The sequence below is a fragment of the Hydra vulgaris genome, chromosome 05 (genome assembly GCF_038396675.1).
Source record: "Hydra vulgaris chromosome 05, alternate assembly HydraT2T_AEP".
Classification (NCBI taxonomy): Eukaryota; Metazoa; Cnidaria; class Hydrozoa; order Anthoathecata; family Hydridae; genus Hydra; species Hydra vulgaris.
The window spans coordinates 41702434-41728427 of record NC_088924.1 but is presented as its reverse complement, the minus strand read 5'-3'; the positions used below and the strand labels follow the sequence as shown (position 1 = coordinate 41728427).

At 29.3% G+C, this 25994-nt stretch overlaps 1 long non-coding RNA gene across 1 annotated transcript; it reads left to right on the top strand.

Annotated features, from left to right (window-relative positions):
• Window positions 1-15320: 15320 nt before the first annotated feature.
• LOC136080059 (uncharacterized) lies at window positions 15321-16674 on the top strand. The gene is made up of 3 exons (XR_010638420.1): window positions 15321-15595; window positions 15865-16024; window positions 16374-16674. It is a non-coding gene; the product is annotated as an uncharacterized LOC136080059 (long non-coding RNA).
• The last annotated feature ends 9320 nt before the right edge of the window (window positions 16675-25994 follow it).

The window sequence follows — 25994 nt, the reverse complement described above, 5'->3', positions numbered from 1 at the left end:
TGCAATAGGAACAGAAAGCAGCAAAAAAAAGAAAAAAAAAAGACTCAAAAAACATTTTTTATCAAAGAAAACGGTCTAAGTAACTCTAGACTTTTTCCAGTCAATCTGTAAAAGAAAAACGCAACAAGAAAAACAAAGATGATAATGAGGAAGGTGTCTTGTGTCTAAGTTGCTTTAAACAATTTTATGTTTTTGTAGTTTATTGTTTTAAAGTTGTTTCAATTTTGTTTTATCAAGTTATAAAGTTGTTTGTTTCATCAAATTGTAAAGTTGTAATTGCTTAATTAGCGTTTTCCCACCTCAAAGTCTGCCATAAATTGTATGTGGGCCAATCTGCCGCAATCCTTAGACTAACCTACGCTGATTACGGGGTAGGTTTGCCCATCCGACATGACCTAACAAAATCAGTTGAAAATGTGTTGAAAAACGATTGTGAACTTTTATTGATGTTTTTTCCGGTAGTCTAGGGACTAGTCAACCTTTTTTTTTAAAGGAAATTAATTAAAAAACAAAAAGCTAAAAAGCTAAAAAGTTAAACATCAAGGAAAAAAAAGCTAGCCAACGCGCCCCTGTCTCTCCTACTAGCTGTCGTGACCCGAAAAACGGATTTTGGTAAATCTATTCCAAACCGACCTTTCATATACTTATTCCTCACTTAAATTTCATTTAGTAAGTGGTAGAAAAATAATTGATAACAAATTTAAAAAATATACTTATTGTTCACATTATAAAGTTTTTTTAACTTTAAACGTTTCAGTAGAAGTTGTGCGAAACGCTATTTATCAACGATTTGGATATCACTACCAGTCTAAATAATAGTTAGAATACCTGCTTGAAATGTGTTAATTAATTACCATAGGTATAAAGTTTCTAAAACATGACATGGCTTAAATATGTGGAATAACAGACAATAACCATGAACCGTGTAATAGTAATAGTAATATATTTAAATAAGTCCTCGTAGATAAAATGACAAATAATTAAAAACCAAACAAACAAAATTATACAAAAATTTATGGTTTGTGAAATATAAACTTTAAGTAAAAAAAAAAAAGCAATTGTTGTTCATAGCAAGTAAGTTGATATCAAAATTGGGAAAAGGGAAAAAAGATTGCTTTCATTTAATTCAAGTTTACATCTATGACAAATAGTATCTAAAAAGCCAATATTTGTAGCTGCTAAAGCACGAATTAATTAATAAACGTGTAGCTCATCTTCAGTAAAAGATGTACTGTTTGCAGCTGGAGAAAAAAAATACTTGTCAATTCTATTCTTAAATGCGTTAACTGACGGAACCTTTTTGCATGCTGACGGCAAGTTATTCCAATCATTGACAATACGATTTGTAAAAAAATTGTGACGAGCATTATTATATGTGAATTCACGCATTAGGACATTGGAAGATGATCTGCAAATTGGTGGATTATGCCAATTGATACTCTCAAAACCGTTTTCTAGCTTAAACTGTTGGATTAAGTCGCCACGTCTCCTGCGAGTTTCCAAAGTAATAAAATTGAGCCGACGACACCTTTCAGCGTAAGGTAATCCTATTAAATCATGAGGTACTTTTGTTGCTTTGCGCTGAATTTTTTCGATTTCTTTGATGTCACCTTTTAAGTAAGGACACCATACCGGAATAGCGAATTCCAGGTGCGGCCTAACATACGTAGTGTATAACTTACTCCAAACTTCCATATCTCTAGATCTAAATGTCTTTTTTAATAGGCCAAGTATCATACTCGCTTTACGTGTTGCAACCTGTATGTGTTGATTCCATTTTAGATCATTAGATATGAAGATACCCAGGTCCCTCTCAATATCCGTTGCCTCAAGAGTAAGTGATGCATTTCCATCATTCATTACATATTCATGATTACTATTTCCATAACCAAGGTGCATAACTTTACATTTTTGAACATTTAACTCCATCAGCCATTCCTTTGACCATTCTGTGACAATGTTTAAATCATTTTGTAGGATCAGGCAATCAGCATCGTGAAACTCAGGTCTTATTTCTTGTAACAGTTTAGTATCGTCAGCATAGATTTTATGAACTGATTTTAACTTATCCGTTAAGTCATTTACATAAATGATAAATAATGTTGGACCAAGTACAGACCCTTGAGGAACTCCGCTATGAACATCTGTCCAGTCGCTAGAGTGTTCACCTAAAACAGTTCGCTGTTTTCTACTAATCAAAAATGACTCAATCCATTTTAGAACATTGCCATTAATCCCATATGCTTTCAATTTATGAAGTAGTCTACGGTGAGAAACTTTATCAAACGCTTTCGCGAAGTCCAAAAATGCAATATCGACAAAATTTCTTTTACTTAACGCTTTCGTGATGTAGTCGACACTCTCCAATAAGTTAGCATCCTTTTTTGGACATAAATCCATGTTGATTATGTGAGATGCTGCTCGTTTTTTCAAGATATTTAGTTATCTGTTCCCTGATAATCTTTTCCATTACTTTGCATGGAGCTGATGTGATAGACACTGGTCTGTAATTAGCGGCATCAAGACGACTACCTTTTTTAAACAACGGTGTGACGTGTGACTGTTTCCAAGCTGTAGGTGTTGAGCCTTCGGACAGTGCTTTATTGTAAAGTAAAGTAAGAGGGTAAGTCATTTGAGCTGCGCATTCTTTAAGTACCTTTGGACTAATGTTATCAGCACCAATAGATTTATTCGGGTTCAAACCTTTCAAATAAGCTAGCGTCGCTTCAAAGTTAATAGTCATATCGCCTAAGTCTTCTTGATAATGCCTTCTCTCAAAAATAGGTAACTGACTACTTTTACTATCATCTACGAAAACTGATTTGAAGTGCTCGTTAAGTCTGTTTGCGATATGTATTCCCTCTGTTAACGTTTCACCTTTTGCATTAGATATAGCACTAATAGATACATGAACATTCTGTTGCGCCTTAGCATAAGCGTACACCCTTTTAGGTTTACTTTTATCTGATGCTAGTTGTGCTTCAAATACTCGAACACGACGTTTACATGCTTTCTGCACTTGACTTCTTAGTTTCCTATATTCACGAATCAGTGTCGCTGATCGCCAGTTAGTCGCAAATAAGTAATTGCCCAGTTGTTTTTTTTTGCTTTATCATAGCCAGTACCTCCTTATTCATCCACGGCGCATTACGGGTGGTATGGACTTTTTTTAACGGAATAAATTGCTTGCTGAGTTTATTATATTTATTGCAGAAAAGTTTATAGCACTCATTAGTGTTTTTATTTTCAAATAATTGCTTCCAGTTAGTTTCCATAATCTTTTTACCGAAATTTATATAGTCACCTTTATTAAAGTCATATTTTTTGTTTGAGAAAGTAGTCTCATTTTTAGAAAGGACGACATAATCCCAACTCAATATGCGATGACCTTGTGACGAATTACCTAACGGCAGAGAGCTAGATAAGTTGATTACTCTTGTTGATAAGTCTGTAATAATTAAATCCAAAATGTTTTTTGCTTTACCAATAGATGATTCGAATGTTGAGAAATCAACTAATTGTTCTAGGTTATGATTAGCCAAAGTATCAAGAAAAACACTTGCCGCACTATTTTGACCACTTAGTAATTCGATCCTGTCATCATCGTGCCATTTGATTTCCGGAAAGTTGAAATCACCAGCTAGTAACATACAACTATACGCTTTTCTATCAACAGCTTGCTTAGCCAATATAATTGTTTTATTTATATATTTATATTCGATAAAGGTGGTCTATAGACACAACCAATAAGAACAATTTCGTTACCGATTTTAATTTCACACCATATTTGTTCGGAGTTGCTGTTGTTTAAGATCTCTCTTAGATGACGATCAGATACCTCATTCACGACTAGATCAGGCTTGATGTAGATAGCAACACCTCCACCGTGACTAATTCGATTTTTCTTTACAAGTGAGTAGTTGTTCAATTGAGAAGCAGATATTTCAGTAAACCATGTCTCAGAAATAAAGATTAAATCATACATGTTTATGTCACAAAATGCAGATAATTCGTTCATTTTATCCGGATTAAGGTAAGTTGCGTTAGTATAAAAACATTTTAAAAATGTATTTTTAGGGTTAGGTTTAGCAGATTTTATTTTTGTATTTAATGCATTTAAATAAATATTCGCAGGTAAACACTTTGATTCATTGTGTTTTTGCAATTCTGGCTGCATGTGCATCTTTCCATTTGATGAAAGGATGCTTTTTACGACCATTGATTTCAACTTCCTGTGAGACATCAATGCATCGCAATTTATCCGCTGCGGATGACAAATCTAAAGGGCTTGTCAAGTTTTCCAAGCTTGTCAAGGTCAGAATTAGGTGCTTTTCTTTCTGAGTTTAATTTATTGAATTCACTTTGTTCTGCTGCTGTGCGGTCAGGACGTATAAATATATCTTTAAAATTGCCCGATGCTAATTGTTTTGCCGATGCTATAACGTCGTTTCTGATAGATACCGAATCAACTTCAATTATAAGAGGAGCAGGTTTACCAGAATTAAAGTTCTTATTTTTTTGAAACGTTCGACTCTGACTATATTGACTGATTTATTTAAGGATGCCATAACCTTTTTGAATTCCGCGGTGTCATCTTTAGTTATATCGCTTGGTTGAGTTTTTACAGATTCAGGTAGACCAAACACAACAATTCTCTTCTCTCTATTAGTCACGTCCCTATTATGCTTATTGAGCGCGCTCACTACAGCTACGTTTGCTAATGTACCGGGTTTGTTGACTTGTTCAACTAATTTAGATAACAAAGGCTTTTCACTACTTTTGCTATCTTTCAGGGACTTTATTTCAATATCCTGCAAATCAATTCTATTAGTAAGTTCATCAATTCTGGCAGTAAGTGATTTAATTACATGAAGAGCTTGTTTAAGCTCTTCTTTGGCAATTTTATCAGCGTTTTCCAGAGCGTCTTTAAGCTGTTTTTGTGTTACCATTTTTAGTAATTACCAGTGGAAGCAATTTTAAGGCGTATGTATATATGATTTCTTTTAACTCGATAAATACTCTTTGATATAGTTTATATCCTTTAAGTTTCAATAAACTTTTTTTTGAAAACTTTTTTATTTATTTTTATTTATTTTTATTTTTTTAACGTAATAATATTATTTTTTTTCGTGTTATAACAATTTATTTAAAATAATAAAAAAAATTTTTTTTGGAAAAAAAAAAAAAAATGTAACTAATTTTCAGGAAATATATATAATCACGGATTTATTACATAATATATTAAGTATGTTTTAAAATTGTCAAAGCGCAAGATATATAAAGATATATAAGATATATAAAGATCTGAAAAACTAATGTTCAAAAAAAATGAATAAAGAAACAGATTAAAAATCAGATGCAACGCAACTATTGACGGTAAGTTTAAAACTATTAAAACTTTAAAACAAGAGAAAAAGAAAAAAAATATAAAAAAAATAAAAGAATTTGTAAACTCTGTAAAAATATAAGCGAACTAAAGCGTAAATAAAATCTTAGTCACAACTATTTTTATAATAATAATATATAAATAAAAATGTATATAATAAAATATAAGTATATAAGTATAGGTATATATAAATATAGGTGCGCGAAGTACGACAAAACTGTTATTTTAGACACGAATATAATCAATATAATATAATATGATTTAAAAGTAGAAAATAATTAATAAGCTAATAAGATGAAGCAATAATAGACAAAGAAATAATGTTGGAAAAAAGAGAATATGAGGAAAAGGAAATAAAAAGAATACGAAAATAAACAAAAATATATAAAATCCTGAAACTTACGCTCGAACAAAAACACATCTTATCGACTCAATGGCTAAAGCGCGAGGTGAAGCTGGGTTACAACAGGGTTGACGATATTTTGTCTGACTTTTTTTTCGTGAACTTTGGGAAGCCAAATAATGAGTAAACTTCGATTTTGGAGATTTAAAATGTTTTAAAATAAAACAACAAATAAAGCATTAAATAGTGATAAAATTAATAAATTTAATTATTAATAAATATTAATTAATTGTAATTATTAATAAATATTAATATTTAACTGGTCATGTAAAGTTTATTTCACACCCACCATTTTAATAAATTCGCTTAATTTCCGTAATTTTAAAAAAGAGCAAAAATTAAAATCTTTGTTTTGAGTTATCGATTAACTTTCAATAAACAACAACTTCTGTAAATTTTTATATCAAAAAAAAGGGGACGGACCTCATTATTTTTTACTTTATAAGTATCTTTTTTTTTTTTCAGGCCATCTGCAGCTTATTAAGACTTTTGAAATTAAAGTTTCTATGTAAAAAAAAAATTTCTATAAAAAAGAAAGTTATCTCCTTGATGCCTAAATTAGTGAGTGGAAGCTTTCTGCTTTGGTCAAAACTGAAACCAAATTTTCTGTTTCAAAAGTTTTTTACTTTTCCTGTTTCGGCTGAAATTTCCGTTCAAATCGCTTCCGAAATGAACTAAAACTGTTATAAGATTTTTTAAAGTTTACATTTTTTTGAATTTCGAATTAGATCATTACGATTTCCTAATAGTAATTGTTTGTTAGTAAATCAATTTGTAATTATAACAATCATAGAAATTTTAATTGAAATCACGTTTTATAGCAAGTTAAACCAAGTTTCCATCAAGTGTTTCTCAGTGTTAAATTTTTTTTTAATGGAAAATAATCAAAAGAAAAGCTATTTGTGGAATCATTTTACCGTAACAGTCAATGGTTCCAATTACGCAAATCGCAAATATCTGCAGTTTAAAAATATCTCGTAAATCGCACAATTGTCAAAACTTCAATTACTTAGCAGACTTACATTTAAGATGTCGACACCTACAGCATTTTAGATGTCGACACCTACAGCATACTCTTAAAAATCTCATAACTGAAAAAGCAAAGTTTGCTTTGGCAAAAGTAGCAAAGAGATTCTTTACACATCCACCAACATCTACCGAAGTTGGAAGGCTATTTTCAACTGCTGAAGACATTCTTTCAAATTAATGAATTAGACTTTTGCCTGAAAACATGCAAAAAAAGTTATTTTGCAGAGAAAATATTTCACTTATTAACTTTAATTATTAAAATGTTTTGACATATTACAGTTTTTATCAAAATATGTTACATGGTGATTGCTTTATGATTGCTTTTAACAATTCATTATACGCATTAAAGTTAATATAAAAAGTTTCAATTGCATTGATTTAAAATATATAAAGAAGTGCATATTTTAAATTTGTACAATTAACCTAGAGGCATATTTTTTGACAATCGGTAAGGGCCCAGAATGCGATCGCATTAAGGGCCAGTCTGCCACTGGCCAAGTCTGCTTCTGTCGTACTTTAGACACACTTAAGTTATATACTAGTTTCTGCTCGAAAGCATAAACATTATAAAATGTTATTGGAAACAATATGAAAACAAAGAAAGCACCATTTTTATTTTGTTCAACAAAACTAATTTTTAAAATAAGTCATCCAATTTATATCTTTTCTCAGTCAACGCATTAGACCCTGTTGAAAAATGCCGCTCGATTGGCGCACTGAATGGAAGAGGTTTATTAAGTTCTTAAAAAAATTTTCTTAGAACTTAACAAAATTTAATTTAAATAAAAAAATAAAAAAAAAAAATTTTTCTAAAATTACTGGGTAAATTCTGTACCATTTCTTTAACATCACTTTTTGCTATTGATTCTAGTGTATGATTAGCACATCGAAAATGCTGTGGAAACTGAACAAATAATTCACTGTCTACTTGTTCATGAATATTTTTTGTTCAAGATTTCATACAAACTTATATTTTCATCGTAGAATTTATCATTGTCATTGTCATCACTTTCCTCATCATTTCCTGAATTTTCGGAAGCAGGATATGATTAAAAAGATTTTATAAAATTAGACCCACTGTCTGTTGTTATTGCCACTAACTTATTTTTGAAGTGTTAAACCAACTATAACGCGTTATATTTATACATCGACGAAAAGAAAATTTATAAATTTTTGAGGAACTTTTGTTTTTCGTTCACGCTCCTGAGAAAAAAGTAATTTTTTCTCGTTCCTCGTTCCATTGTTTTAAAAGGAACCAGTTCCAGGGGCTGCCAACTCCCGACAAAATAGTGTAATTTTAGCCGCAAAGCATTGTGGAATGTCTTGCGGGACCAAAATAATCTTAATACGTAAACTTAATGAATTTTAATAACATAAATTTAAGTAGCAATCATATCAGGCAGCTTGAAAAAAACTCCTTTATAAACTAAATTTTTGATATTGTTAACTTATTCATAAATTTACTTGTATAACATTAACTTAACATGAATATATTTATGATAGTGATAAAAATTGCAAAACTGCTATTTAAAAGCATTGTTATCACCTTATTCGTTTAAATATATTCTTATTTAGATTCTAAATTAATAAATGATGCTGTTAGAAAAAAACACTATTTTTAATAAGAAAATCTTTTATTAATAAAACAAAATCATTTCTATTTAATACAAAAAGTAAGCATGGATCTATAATTGCATTATCACAAGCATTATCCATGGATAATACGAGCCGTTTTTTTTTTACATGCCTTGTTTCGTGGTTGCGTATCTCGATTATAAAAGCGTATAAAATAAGATATTCTCATAATAACAAAGTTTCTAATTAAACTTTCTTTCAAGAGAAAGGCATGATCAACATGTTCATCAAAAAGAAATCTAAAATTGCAATGATTTTTTATTTCATTAAAACTTGTTGTACTATGTTTCTTCTAGTAAGAAAAATTTTGATTTGTAAAATAAAAACAGTTTCCATATCCTTAAGCAAGTTTTCTAAAAAAGAATCAGTATTAAATAAGTTACTTCCACTTGATGTGACACTTGAAAGAACTTGGACACATTTTTGACAAATTTGAACTTTCTTTATTAAATATTCTGCAATCGATTTTAAAACTTGCTTAACTGACTGCGAAAGTGAATCACTTGAAACATTTGGTAAAACACAAGGTTGTAATTTTTTTGATAATAATGAAGATGGCTGTTTAAAAATTAATTTTTCATTTGTAGAAATTTGGTTCTCAAATACTTTGTTGGTAATTGAATCTACGGTAACTGCAACTGAAAAATCTGATTCTGGGAGACAATTACTGTTAGAATTAGATTGCTCTATTGAAAGGAGTACTAAAGCATTTTGATATGCTGATTTAAATTTCAATGCAGTTAGTCTATCATTCCAACCTCCTTTGCTTCGTATTAATGCAAATAAATTTTCTAAACAGTCTTGATTAAACTGAGCTGTGCAAACATAAAAGAAATCCTCGTGAAGTATTCGTTTGTGAGACAAAGAATGTTAGAAATAGTAACATCTAAACCCCAATGACTGGATATACCTTTTTGGCTACGAGCACCACAAAAATACCACCCCTTAATCCAAACTCTCAAATCTTCAAGCTGTTGAATAAACTTATTTAACGTTAAAGCAGAACGTGTTGGTTTATCTGCTATTAGTTTACGAGAATTCATTATGTCAAATAAAATATCCATATTTTTAATAAAAAAGGATGTAGACAAAACTTTTTCAGGCAATACCCAGCCAACATGTCATATTGGGCCCCACATGGGCTTTCCCAAGTAAGCCCTACGTGGGCTTTTTAAAAGGGTCCTAAATGGGCCCCATGTGGGCTAGCCCTTGAATACAAAATATAGTTACAAAATTTTGAGCGCTTAAGCGCTCGCTTTTATAAATGCTTCGAAGCGAAAAAAGGCTTACGATCGTACCTTTTTAACCTTTTTTGCAAATTTTGTACATGCGCAAGAGCAATTTTTCTGTAAGTTACTTATTTATAGTATTATTTATAAAAAAAAATGTTTTCATTATAAAATTTAGTTTATAAATATTGGTATGTGGTACTTTGCTACATAATTATAATATAACTGAAAAGTTCTGTATATTTTAAATTTTCATTTTTGTCCTTTGGCATTTTAAAAAAGCTATTTATTTGTATTATTTCATTACGTTTTGTAAATTTTTTTTTTTTAAATGATAATAGATGTATTAATCATTATATACAGGTATATATTAAGATGGAACAATTAGTCTGACAGACTAATTGAACTATCTTGATATTCCCCTGGATACCATAATCAACTGACTGTAAATATTCAACGGATCATAGACTGCCTGTTGATTATTATTATAAAGCTTTCTTTATTTGTTAATTTTATTTATCCTTTTTTATATTTTACCTATGGTACATGTACTGTTGTATTGTTTTAATGCTATAAGCTGGTAATATTTAAGACAGTTGCTGTTCATATCAAAATTTAAACTTCACTTTAAAGTTGCTTGTATTTGAGTTCATTAAAATAAAAAAGTATAAATATACAAGATAGATATAAATTGTATTTAACTTATTTTGTTTTTGGTTTAAAAATTGTTATGACATTGGCTATACGAGTTGTATTTTTGTGCACACACTATGAGTATTTAGTGTACAGTTAATTGCAAATAACTAGTTCCAGCCTGCTATAGTCTTTGCTGCATTTTGCTGCAAATTGCTGCATACAGCCTCTATGATTCCCCTAAGTGCCCTGTATTACAGGGCACTTAGGGGAATCTTTTTTAAAATCTAGAAGATAGAGGGAATACCTAAAATTCAGGACATTTTAAAAAAAAAACTTTAAAATCAGGGAAAAATTAGGGAATATTATTTAATTTTATATTTTAAACCGAAAAATTTATTTTAAATATTTTTTTGTCTGATAGATTTCTTTTCTAATTTCCTTTTCAGTCCTAAATCAGTGGTTTTACTGCGTTCGTAATATGCATCATCTTATATAGAATGTTGATAATTGCATAATGACCACAGATAAAAAAATTCTATCTAATTGCATCAAAAAAATTTATTAAATTTAAGCATTTTATGTATTTTTTTTGGGAAAATTATTGATTTGGGAAAATTAAAAAACTTTAATATTTTATTTTATAAGATATCACAATGGCGTTCAGTATTCGAACTATACAAAGGAAAGCTAAAAGAGCGTTTGATTCGGTAATGTTGAATCTCAACGACACAACTAATAGTAAGGATTCAGCCAATTTTCAAGAACAAGCAACATTGCCTACTATGGAAATGCAATTGCCTGAAATTGCAAACACTATTATTGAGAAATTCGATCAAGAAATATACATGGATACTATACCTGAGTTACAAATAAATGGTGACTGCTGCATTCCACATGATTACGAAAGTGACTTAAATGAAAGCTCTGACTCAGATAGTGAGGCAAGTGAGTGTGAAAATGATTTATATGAATATAGTGAATTTGACATTAACAGTAGCTTACGTGACTGGGCTACTTCATTCAACATTTCTCATGCAGCTGTAACATCACTACTTCATATTTTGTGGCAAGCCGGTTTATCAGTACCAAAGGATTCCAGAACTCTGTTAAAAACACCTAAAAGTACACAGATTAAACAGATTCCTGTCGGAGACTATTACCATTTTGGTATTGAAAATGGAGTAGTCACATCTTTAAGAAAAAAAATCAATGTCACTCATTTTGAAATCAAGAAATTGTCTCTTAATATAAATATTGATGGTTTGCCGCTATTTCGCAGCTCACGTATGCAATTATGGCCAATATTAGGCAGTATTGTTGAATTACCAAAAGCAGATGTTTTTATCATTGGCTTATATGCTGGATCATCAAAGCCTTTATGTATCAATACATTTTTAAATGATTTTATCATTGAAATGAAACATTTATTTCAAAATGGTGTGAGATGTTTAGATCAAGTGTATCTTATTGGGGTAAATGCAATTATTTGTGATGCACCAGCACGATCATATTTAAAGTGTATTAAGGGGCATGGAGGTTATAATGCATGTGAGCGTTGTGCAGAGGAAGGCACTTACTTGGACCATAAAATGATCTATCCAAATTTGCATGCTTCTCTTAGAACCGATAATGACTTTGTTAAGCAAAAAGATGAGGACCACCATTTACCCGATGTACGGTCACCATTGCTAGAACTTAATATTGGTTTAGTTTCTAAATTTCCACTTGACTATATGCACCTTACTTGTTTAGGCATAGTTAGGAGAATTATTAGCCTCTGGGCGAAAGGGGATTTGCATTATAGGTTGCCATCAAGGATACTACAGAATATATCTGCAAACTTAATTATGTTGAGGAGCCACATGCCTCGTGAATTTGCCAGGCAACCACGATCAATTCTGGAATACAAGCAGTGGAAAGCAACTGAGCTGCGTCAATTTATGTTATATTTGGGAGCAGTTGTTCTTCGTGATGCTATTCCCATTAATATGTACCGTAACTTTCTAACATTTTCTGTTGCAATGATATGTTTACTGCGACCTGAATATGCAAACAGTTTGCAGTACTGTGACTATGCAGAGAAATTGTTGCTCCTGTTTGTTAACGATTTTGAAATTATATATGGTACAAACCAGCTCATATATAATGTACACTCTGTCATTCATTTGCCACAAGATTGTAGAAACTTTGGAGCGCTAGATAGAATATCATCATTTCCCTTTGAAAATTTTTTGGGTCAAATAAAAAAAATGGTGAGAAGGCCTCAGAATCCAATTGCTCAAATAATGAGACGTTATTATGAAAAAGACTGTATTTTCTTGGATGCAGAAAATACTAGCACTATTCAACAAAATATGCCTTCAAAAGAACATTATACTGGTCCTGTACCACAAAACTTCTCTCAAGAAAGTTTTCAACAATATAAACATTTGAAAACAGATCATATTTTTATTTCATCAACAGTTGGCAACAATTGCTTTGAAATTCTAGGGAAGCTACCAATTGTCAGAAATATACTGCAAACATCAAAAAATGATACATTCATTATTTACAACGAATTCATTCATTTGGAACCATTTTTTATTTATCCATTAGATTCTACTCATTTAGAAATATTTTTAGCTGCTCATTTATCCACAGATCTAAAGTTTGTACTATCTGAGAAGATTGGAAAAAAGTTTGTTATTATGCCTTTTGGTGATAACTTTGTTCTTATGCCTTTGTTGCATCAAGAATAAATTTAGTCAATATGACTAATAATTCTAAAAGTCAATATGACTAATAATTCTTATGATAAATAATTCTTGTAGACCAAAAAATTTGTGTTTAATGGCTCTTTAACATAGATGAATGCATATAAAAATCTGGCACTGTTTTTTTATTCTTGCAAAGTTCTTTGTAAAATTTATTACATTTTAGAACGTCCTTAATTCAATTAAGTGGCGTAATATTATATAAATCTTCAAAATTTATAATAATCCTAAATAAATTATATAAATTAGTTAAAAAATATCATGTATTTTAATGTAATATCATTGCTGATATAGTATTAATTTTTCTAACTGTGGAATCAGATATAGGATTTAAACCATGGAAATTATTACAACATATTTAATTAAATATTTATTTATTATATTTATATTTATTATAATAAATCTAGTATTTAATATTTATATCCATTAAGTATTACTATATTTCAAATATAGGAAATGACAATTATTTAAATATAGTATCATTTCCTCACTTCCTAATTTCTATTTGCAGCAACATGTCATTTAAGTTTGCTATTGTCGAATTTATAAGTAATCATAGTGTAGCCACTATCCCTGTATCATGGTTTGTTTCAGAAGAGGAAGAAGAGTGCTTCTTTCCTTCTAAAGTAAGCAGAAATACAATTAAAAAGCTTGTTAGTGATCAATGTGAGTCATTGGTAACTTGGCCAAAGTTTTTTGTTAGAGTTCTGGGAAGAGCAGGTACAATATAATGTTTTTGTAGGCATAATTTATATTCACACAATTTTTTTGATACAAATGATGCAATGAAATTAAAAAAAATGTTGAGCATGAATTAATATCAATTTTTGGCTGTATATTTTAGCAATTTATGAAAGGGCTGAAGAAAAGGTGACAAAAGCCTTGAGTCAATCAGACATTGGCACAACTGACCAAGATGCTCCAGTGCGCAAACAAACCTCAAAGAGGAGTAAACATGGGTAAGAAAACCTTGTTGTTTCCTTATTATTACATACAATCCGTAATTAAATTTCGATTTAATAGATAATTTTCAAACAATGTAACTCATTTGTAATGTATATATATATATATATGTAACTCATTTGTACATAAAATATGTAACTCATATTTCAATCATTTTATTAAATTAATATTCAGTTATAGTCAGGTCAGGTTATCCTTACGTAAAGTAAGATTATCCTGCTATTAGTAACATGTAATCCAGTACAATCTGCTTTATGTTAATGCCATCCTGTTGTAAAACATTGCTTCTACTCTTTTATAATGGCATTTATGTGTCACTATGAAAAACCATCCAAACCACACAAGTGTTTAAAAATGGATATAAAACTTACCCAAACTAAAAACAAAATTAAATACTAATACCAGTTTCCGTTGGATGGCCTATTTCTTGACTATATATAATATTTTTACACTTTCAGGCGTTTCATTACTTCAAAGCGAATTTCTTCAGATTATGATACTGACAATGAAGAATATCCTAGAAAAAAGTCAAATTTGCTGCAACCTCCCAGTCCACCTCCAAGAATAAATTCTAATGTTCAATATAATCCTTCCAGTTCTACATCTGTTCAATCATTACAAATCACTCCTTGTCGTCCGCCTTGTACAACAAATTCTCCTGTTGGTTTTTCTGTTGGACACGTTTCACCAGCCATCTGCAGTACGCTTACTACTAGCTCAACCAGTCAGCATACACCATTGACTGCTAATGACACAACTCTTGTTTCTGTAGCTGAAGTTGTTCCTGATATTGGCCAAAATATCCAAGGTTAGTATAACATTAGATGTATTGTAAAGCCTAATTTAATTAAGTTTCTTGGTTGTAGTCTTATTATCTACTAAATTATCTATTAATTTTATTTCTGCATATTTTATAATGTATTCAATTAAATAAATGTAAAACAGCTGATCTGTGCACCTTGCTTACTGATGTGCCGAGCTCTTCGTCATTATCAGCGATGAATTTTCATTCAGGAGGTTAGCGTATTTTATATTATTTATAGTATACGATTACGTTCATGCCAAAATAAACTTAATAAATTATTGTTATCATACAAATTTTTGCACACACAACTTTCATCAATTTTGTCAAAGGGAAGCAAGATTTAATGCAAATAGTTCCTTCTGCAGTAACTGCATAATTGTTATGTATATGACACTGATTTTGTTTACATGTTTTGTTGACGATAACACCTTAGTGTTTGCTTATACAATTTTTGATTATATCAGAATTAGTAGTGTGTAGCGTTAACAGCAGTAATCAATTTTTTAAAATGCTCAGTTATTCTGTTTTATAGGCTCGAATTTGAGACCTTATCTCGAAGCAATTTTAAAAACTGTACAGGAAATAAAAGTCACCCAAACTATTCAAGGAAATATTTTAAACGCTTTAGTGCAACAAAAAAATGTGGTAAGCCAAGCGTCACAACTTCCCCGTGGCATTATTCCTATAAAAGAACTCCACGACTTCCAGCTATTAAACGATAAGCTCAAAACAGACTACAACATTTCTAAAGCTCTGGTTAGAGAACAGTTTATATTTAAATTACATTATATAATTTAAGCAGTTTTTATGAAAGAAGTGCTATTTGTGTGTTTTTGAAATAATTGTAAACTTTATTACCAAAGTAGATCTAGTTAAACAATTTGTACAATTAAATGCTTTTAATAAATATAACTCTACAATGCAATCAAACAATTTTGTTTAATTAATTAGAAAGACCTAGTATGAAATAAATTTTTATTTATAAATTTTAGTAAATGTTAAAATGCATAGTAACTTTGAAATAGGTTTCTCATTTGAGCAGTCTTGGAGGACGGAAAGTTTTAGAAGCAGTAGCAAGGATGATGAAAGCAGTTATGCCAGATAACATAGCTCTCCAATTTAATTTTAGTGGAACCAACAATAAAAAAGGAATAAAGGGAACTGAATTTTTCAATATATTGTGCAGTACATATGAAATTGTATTTTGTATTTGTTGTTGTTTATTATTGTAACAATATTTTTTATAGCCCAAATAGGTTTTGAGACCAAATAATTTCTTAGTTATGAAAATTAAAGATGCAAATATATTTGCATCATAGTAGTACTGTAGACTACTATAAGATTAGTCTACATTTAATTAATGATACTATTTCAAGTGTTTTGTGTTGTTGTGTTGAATTTTTTTATTTAATAATAAATAATAATATTGCATCACTATAATATGAGGTGATAAGTCTATGACCTAGATTTTTTCTCTTTTGTAATTTTATATCAAGGAAATAGCAAGTGTTTTAGTAACTATAACCTTTTTTAGGTGCTGTTCAGCAAAATGTGCTAACTTCAAGTGCAACTGTGAAAGATATAGAGATAGCTATAGGCTAATGGTTAACTGGGGCGCGAGATCAGGGTGGCAAACGAGCGGAAAGAGCCAAAAGAACAAATGAAACGAGGCTACGTCAAGAGGGAGAGACAACCTGAAAGCAGGAAGTGATCATAATATAAATTTATGTATCAATCCAAATTTGTTGCCTGCTATGTACAATTTTTTGCTATCTTATTACTTAATGTACATATCTCTTTTTTTGAATATTTCTACAACTGGTGTTTCTTGTTAAGTTTAAAAACATTTCATACTTGAATTACATACATTACATACTTGAATTTAATTTGTTTTTGTTATAAACAAATTCCTGGTAATACTGCAACATTTTGTGATATTTAGATCAACGGTATATACATTTTTGCAATTTTTTGTTTGACTTAACTCGAATATTCTATGCATTTTTAGAACGATTATTGCTTCACTTGTATAATATGCATTTTCCAATTTTGTTCGAGGTGTTTATAATGTTGTATTTAACTTAGTGTTCATAATAATTATATTGGCAGTATAGTTTAATTATGCAAAATGTAAAGGTTCTTTAAAATATGTTAAAGATACGACCTGCAAAATTGATCACTTATTTTTGTGTTTCGGTGTTGCAGTATGTTTTTCGGGCGCCTAAAAAGTAATCCGACCTGTGAAAATTGTAGCCTAATCTAATACTAGATTAGGCTACAATTTTCACAGGTACACACAGGTTTCACGCGTAGCAGCGTGTTTTTTCTGTTCTTTAAAATGTTGAAATTTTATAATTGGTTTTTGAATAGTTTTCATATAATTTGAATACGTCCTGCATAATTAATCTAAATCACATTGCAAAAAATAAATCCTGGTAAAATTATAGATTAATTTTAATCGATTTTAGATAATCTAAAACTTAATTAACACTTAAGTGTTGCTTAAGTTGTTGTTTTTTTCACTGCTTTAAAACAATTAAAAAACAAACCTAGAATTCTGTCGCTGGGCGTGAATTGGGGCCCAAGCGGGCAGCCCATATGGACTGCCCACTTCGGCCCCAATTCACGCCCAGCGACAATTTTCCTTGGGCGGGATGTGGGCAACCCATCTGGGCCCCATAGAGCTGGCCAATTGGGCCCCATGTGGGGCCTAATTGGACATGCTGGCTGGGTAGTTTTGTAGAAGCATATATATTCAAAGCAGTACTAACTTAACTACTAAAAATTTGTGTTGCCAACTTTACCCGCATGGCTAATTGTGATCCTGGATCTAAATGACAATCTGTTAATTTTGGAGCAAGGTGGATAGCATTAACCTTTTCCAAATTATAGAGCTCTTGCAGATGCTTCCACGAGATTATTTTACCATCAGACAGAATGTCATGTTGTATTAAATTATTTCTGATACTTTTTACGAGATGTGGTGGATCAAATATTATATATAACTTTGCTCTTGTAGTTGGATGTAAAATTTGTTGATTTAATAATGAAAACCCTAGAAATTTAATAGCTCTAATATTAGTTGAGCTTTGATCAAAAACAAGGCATCTTACAGCTAAACCTATTGCATGTAGATGAACCATAGCATTATTTAAGATCTTAGCTAAATTGGTTGAACTCATGGCATTATTACTATAAAAATAAGCAATTGGTTGTTTCCATTTTGTTGATAACCCTCGAACCATCAATACAAGTACTTGGTTCACTGGTTTACCATTCGATTGAATTCCAACGACCTTATCACTGTTTTTGTCATAATCCAGATGTTGCTTTAAAGACATTTCATCAAAAACAAGGCTACAGTTCCTTTCTAATTTTGTCATGGTTTCAACTCTCATTTTTAATAAAGCCATAACCTTATTTGAAAATCCAGATACTAGGGTCCCAAAAGATTTTTCTAGAAACATTAAAATAGTGCTTCTAGCAGGCAATGAAAAAACTCTTCTTAGCATTTTAAAAGTTTGTGGACTGTGATACATAATCCTCAAGGCTAACAGTTTATCTTTAACCATCCAACGCTTTCCTTTTTTAACGCGATTATTCATAAGTAAATGACTTTAAAAAAATTGTAGCTGGGTAGTAGTTAAAAATTTTTTAGATAAATTTATAATGTGTTCTATTGAACCATCACAATTTTGTAACATTTTGTTCTTTAACTGTGAGTTCTTTATTTTTTTTTAAGACGAAAAATCTTAACTTGAGATGACAAATATTTATTTCTAAAATTGGTTTTGACAGCTGATATATTGTTTGTAACAGTAGTGTCAACACTATTTCTTGCGCTAAATTCAATTGTATTACTGACTTCTTTTTTTTGTATTTTATCCTGTAAACAAGTTCTGTTTGTTGGTTGTATTCTCTTTAAATTTAACGGAGATGGTTGATTTGGAAAGTTAAAAATTGTTGGTACGGCAGTTACAAGTGCTCTTTTACCGCCATTGTTAGCTAGATAGTATTGGGATGAATCAAAATGTTCACTGCAAATTGTATAATTAAGATTAAGTTCTTCACAAGATTTTGTATCAAGATCTTGACGACGACAATTATGAACCCAAAGTTTGCATCTAAAAAAAAGTTAACCTTATGAATTTGTTGCAGTTATTTCCATCATATTATGCATCAATATTTTTCATCTTATTATGCATTTACATTGTTATATAAATATCTTTAAAGTTTTGATATATTTATTTTTTGGATAAATCAAATATGATGAACAGTTACTTGCCTGTTTTTCTCTTTAGGGAATCTAAAAAAAGATATACTGTTTTCAACATTCTTTCCACGTTTGTTTACACAATTGATGGCTGAACAAAAAGCTGGCATATTTAATTATATAAGGGATTACAAATAATAATTTGATTGATGCTGAAAAGCTAAAGCCAATAATATTTTAAAATGTAGTATATCTATGTATATATATATATATATATTATAAACAGTGTTTAGTGTAATAACTGATTATGTTGTTTATATAAATTTGGTCCCGCAAGACATCCCATAATGCATTTTTCGGCCAAATACACATAGATATATGGAATTTTCGGCGAATTGGCAGCCCTTGACCAGTTCCAAGCTTCGTTCCTCAAAAAAACGAACTCGTTCCTTTTGGAATGCGTTCTTCAAAGCACTGAACGATATGTAGATGACATTTTTACTGCTTCCACTCACGCCGATTTGTTTTTGGAGTATATCAATAATAAACGTAATTCTATTACTTTTACAATGAAAAAAGAAAACTCAATCAAAAGAATCATTTTTGGGCCTAACTCTAAACAAAACAAATAATTCCACATTTATCACTGTTTTTCATAAGAAAACTTTCTTGGGACTCAAACTTATAAAATAAGCTCTAAAATCTTATAAAATAAGCTACTCTCATTCTTTGTCATGATATTAACGAACTTTTTAAAGTTCTCAAACGCAACTTGTACATTGAAAATCAGTCACCGTAGGATTGGTTTTTACTTCCTTTAAAATTTTTTCGCAAAAGATCCTTTTCCTACAGATTTTAATTCATTCTTTGTCTCTAAATTTGAATGCGCAGGATGCAAGTTCTGTTTTATTAACGAAACTACTCGCCATTTAAATACAGGCATAATCGAGCACCAAAAAAGGGATAAAAACTCACACATTTAAAAACGTATTCGTTCAAATGAAAGCTGTTTTAATACTTTTAATCTTGTTAAATTTACAATTTTTAATTTGAGGCCTCCAACAAGTTTATATTTAATATATATGTATATTAAATAATGTATAATTTATGAATATATATATATATATATATATATATGTAAAAAAACGCAATTAGTACACCATAAAAACTCTATGGTGATGATTGTAAATTTATTGGAGTCATCAAATCGCTGCAAGATATCATCATTCTTTAACTTGCAATAGATAAAATAGTTGAATTGTCACACAAGTGGTTAATACCTTTTAACACTGATAAACGCAGAGTTATGCATGTGGGATGAATTAACAATTCAACATGTTCATACACAATAAAAGAGTCAGATACAACCCATTGTATATTGAAAGACAGATAGTTGAACGAGACCTTGATATTATTGTTTCCAAAGACTTAAAGGTCAAAACTCAAGTCGAAACAGCAGTCTCAGTTGTAAACTAAATACTTAATTGTCTCAAAAAAGCTTTTCGTAGCCGTAGACTAGTTTTATGGAATACCGTGCATACATTTGTCCACACATAGATTTTGCATTACATGTTTGGTCTCCTCCCCTAAAGGATATTGCAATCATAGAGAAAGTTTAAAGGTGTGTAAAGAAAACAACATCTAATATTAAACATCAACTATAATAAAAAAAGAATAGAAATGCTGAAACTAAAATCACTTGAGGATTGCAGGAAACGAGGTTGTAGCATTGTAGAGCATTCCAGTGTTCTAATACTCTACATTTTACAAATAGAGTAACAAAACACTGAAATGCTCTTTCACAAGAAGCAGTTGACTCACCTTTTGTTCATTTCTTTAAAAAATTTGTATCATAGCTTCTTTGACCAGTTGCATTGTGAAGCTTACCTGTGTCAACATAGAGGAGCCTGATGTAGCACTTTTTTTTTGGTTTAGATTACATTTACACAACAATATGTACATAGTACTGTTTTTTTATTCTTTAATATAAAAATTTTATGAAATGGTTTATTTAATATACACTTCACTTTATATGGACTTTTTTGAAATAATTTTTTTTTCAAAAAATTTTGAAATAAATAAAATAAATTTTAAATAAGGTAAGTATGGGTATTAAGGCCCACCTAAAAAAATGAAAATGTAAAGAAATGCTGATTTTTTTTTGCTGCCAGTGATAAAACCAGATAACTCTAATATTTTAATGTCGAAAAAAAGTTTCACAATTTATTTTTCCCTAAGTTTGGATTAGTGGGCCTTATTACCCGCCGGGCCTTAATACCCACACTTACCTTATATATATATACATATATATTTATTTATATGTATATATATATATATATATATAAATATATATATATATATATATATATATATATATATATATATATATATATATATATATATATATATATATATATATATATATATATATGTCTATATATATATATTTTTATCTATTAAATTATGGACATCATTGCTCGCGTGAGTCAGCTGTTCGGAAGACAGTATTTGATTGATGACACCATTACAAAAAGAATTAACCATTAAAAAAAACAAGCAAAAAAAAAAAACGTTCAAATATTTTTAAATGCGGTTTCTCTGTGACAAGACCCGATTTTTATATATTTTTTTATTAGTTATTTCTTAACGATATCTTGAGTTGTTAACTTTTATTGTTGTAATAATTTTTTTTTTAATTATAATAAATATTGTAAAAAAGAACAAAAAAAAGAAAAAAGATTGGACATGTGAAGAATTGACTGAAGTTATCTGGAGCGACGAGTCTCCTTTTGTTTTTTTTGTAATGGTCTATCTCACTTTTGGAAATTGTTTGGGGAAAAATTCAATCCCCAATCAGGCAAGGCAACAAATAAACATAGCAAAAAGAATAATGTTTGGGGTTGTTTTAGTTCACACAATTTGGAAAACTTTACCGGGTAAAAGGTATCATGGTCCAGCATATGTATCATAAAGTCTTAGTTAATCAGCTTGAACCAAGTATAAAAGAACTTTTTCTCAATAGTGACTACTTCTTTCAACACGTTAACGATCATAAGTATACAGCACGGTTGAATAAAAGATATTTAGAATCTAAATTGATACCAGTTATGTCTTGGTCAGCAGTCTTCTGATTTAGATCCAATAAAAAAACTTTGGTCTATATTGGATAGAAAATTGAAAGATCGTAGATCAACGAATGAAGTTGATTTGTCCCAAATTCTTCTAGTTGGTTGGAATGCTTTGCCAAACAATTTATTTAAGACTTGTAGATAGTATGCCTTCTAGATGCGCAGTAGTCATAAAAAACAAGGGATGGCCAATTAAGTACTAAAACAGAAATATATATATATATATATATATATATATGTATATATATATATATATATATATATATATATATATATATATTGTATATATAAATGCAACTTCAAAGATAACCTTACCTGGTAACTGAAAGTTTCTAAAATTTTTACGCACGTTAATAGTTGTCAAGAATAAAATAAATAAAAAAGTCATTCACCTTTTTATTTAATAAAAATAAACTACGCTTTTTTAAATAGCTTCACATTTAGTCGAAATGTAAAGCTATTCAAAAAGTGGCAATTTTAATTTACTGCAAGAAATTTTTTTTCACAATTTTTTCTGCATTTTTTCAAATTTACTGCAATAAGCTTTTATCTACAATTTAAGTGTGGTTTAAGAAAAACGCTTTTTAAAACGTTATCATTTATAAATAAAGACCTATATTATATTGACAAGTCTATATAAAATAAATATAACATACTATAAGTTATAGAAGATACACTTTGTAATTTCTTTTAAAAACCCTTTTCAATAAAAAACTCAGTTGTTTTTCTACGAATTAAAATATTTAATCTGTTGAATTGACGAAATTTCAAAAAACCGTAAACAGTAAATATTACTTCGTTAGTTTTCTGATTTTTGGTTAATTTAATGGAAAAAAGCAATCCGTTGCATTTTTTAACGGATAATTTTAAAGAGTATATATATACATACATACATATATGTATATCTATATCTCCACTGGCAAAACAACGATGAAATAACGTTGAACTAACGTTGAAACTAACGTTGAATTTACGTTGATTTAACCTTCAGAATAAAAATTTTTTTCGACGTTGGTTTATCAACGTTAAATTAACGTTAGGTTCAAAAGTTGTATCAACGTTGATTTAACGCAAAAAACGTTACAATAACGTTGAACTTACGTTAAAATAACGTTTAGAATAACAGTTTTTTTAACGTTGATTATTCAATGTTAAACCGACTTTTAAAAAACATTTTGCAATCACAGAAACCGTTGATAATAACTGTGATCACCATCAAAACATACTATACATGTTTAATAGTGTTATTGTACATCTCTATTACATTAGCAACCCAGCCGGCATATAATGTTGAAATAACGTTGAACTTAGGTTGAAACCTAATGTTGAATTTACGTTGATTTAACGTTTAAAATAGAAGTTTTTTTCAACGTTGATTTATTAACGTTAAATCAACGTTAGGTTCAAACGTTATATCAACGTTGATTCGACGCAAAAACGTTATAAGAACGTTGAATTTACGTTGAAACAACGTTTAGAATGAAATTTTTTTTCAAAGTTGATTTATCAACGTTAAATCAACGTTAAATCCAAATGTTAAATCAACCTTCAATTGATCCAATGGTTACAAAATATTATAATATATTTTGCCTATATGTGTTTTTTCAACGTAAATTTAATGTTATTATAACGTTTATCCTTATCAAAAACTGTTCATAAAAACTTAGATTACCATTGAAACTTATTAGACATGTCCAATAGCTGTTGTACAACTCTATTGGACTATCAATGTATATTAACTCTACTTATAGTCTGTAGTTAGACTATTTTTAGTTAAGTTTAGTTATACATATATTAGTAAAGAAAGAGATAATATTTGTTTATGATATATATTTTTAAATATTACATATATTTGAATTAAATCTACACAATTTTCTTTTCTTTATCGCCACCTTTTCAAAATGGAGCGTATTTTAGGAAATCTGACAATATTTCATTAATCAAAGTTTCTGTCGCTCCATCGTATTTAATAGTAGAAGCTGTAAAAAAAAAAAAAAGAAAATATAAAGTAAAAATCAAAAAAGAAAGATTTGAAATAATATAATGAATGGAAACGTTTCACATAACTTATAAAGATATACCTTTAACAACACCATATAAATTAGTGTTCTTAAAGCGTATTTTTCCTTTGCCTTTCATATTCATGAAGGCCAGAAAATTGTTTAAAAACATTCCAAATTTTTAAAAGATAATATAACTGCGAAATGGTTATAAATTAATAATAATTTTTCAAAAATTTAAATTAAATTCATTATGAAATAACTTTTCCTAAAGTTATTAAACAAATATTTTTTGGAAAAGTAATTATGAATGATATAAAAGCTATCAGTTAATTACCTCAGCATAATTTTGTGTATTCTATCTTTTAAAGATGTTCCACCAAATAATTGTAGCTGATTTACCTACAAAAAATATAAAGTAAATCCAACATTATGGTTTGGGTTAAGTATGATATCAAAACATTGAACATTACAGATCTTCAAGACAATTTTTAATAAAGTGGATTTTTCTAGAACAAATTCTAAATTTTAAGAATTTTTCAGGACAGTTTATTTTCTATATAATTCCAGAATTTTTTTATTGTTTTCAAGGCCCGTTGTCGATCTTAATAATGTTTTTTTAACTAAAGGGCAATGTTCAATAACTAAATAACTATTATTATAATACTTATTAAACTCACCCACAATGAGTGCACTTTTTCATCATTTAATGCTTTATCCGCTTCAGTTAACTCCACTTCTGTTGAAATAAACTTTATTTGGCTTATAAATTCACTGTTAGAAGCAGGCTCAGTCACTCTGTTCTGATTTCGCAACTTATTTCTAATATCGGTAAGTAGATACAACACTCTCTTTTGAAACTCTACAAATATTATTAGGTTTTACAAAATAACTTGCATAATAAGGAAATTCCTCAGTTTTTAAAACTTTAAAATCTTATATGAAATTTATATTTCTACAAAATAAATAAATTTAAATAAAATTTACTTTTAAATTTACAAATTTATTTTAAAAAAATATAAAATATCATACTGCCTTCAGACATTGAAAACTTATCAACGTTATCTAATTTCTGTAGTTTATTTCCACTTTCCTTTACTTCATCATGTGCTAATTTGTTTTTAAGTATTTCTTTATACAAATTGAACTTAAAAGACATAACTAAAAAAGCTCTTTGCCAACACTTTGTATCACAATCAGTTGTATATTACACTTTATATTATAATTGTATCTTTTTTTTTTAATAACACAATCTTATTTTAAATTGTTTAAATAAATTTCATGAGACAATAACCTATATCTTGAGCAAACAAAGAAGAACTTATGTTTTCTTAGAAAAACTTTTGGCAAGGTGAGTTTAGGTTCTTTCCATACATGTCAACTTTTGGCTCTAAAATTATAAATTGAAAGTAAAATTAAGTTACGCAAACCATTAACATATATATGTATGTATGTATGTATGTATGTATGTATGTATGTATGTATGTATGTATGCATGTATATATGTATGTATGTATGTATGTATGTATGTATGTATGTATGTATATGTATATATATATATATATATATATATATATATATATACACATTTACCTCTAGATTTAATCGATGAACTACTGGAGGTCAGGTGCATTGACACTTCATCCAAATCTTTAATAACGAAACCTGTAAAATACAATTACTGTTTATAGTATGAATTATGATAAATCAAGTATTTTTATTTTCAGGTATAAAAACTGAAATTTATAAAATTCCAGCATATAAACCAATGCCTGCAAAAATTAACATCCTCAGTGTGAATTTTTTCTTCTGTG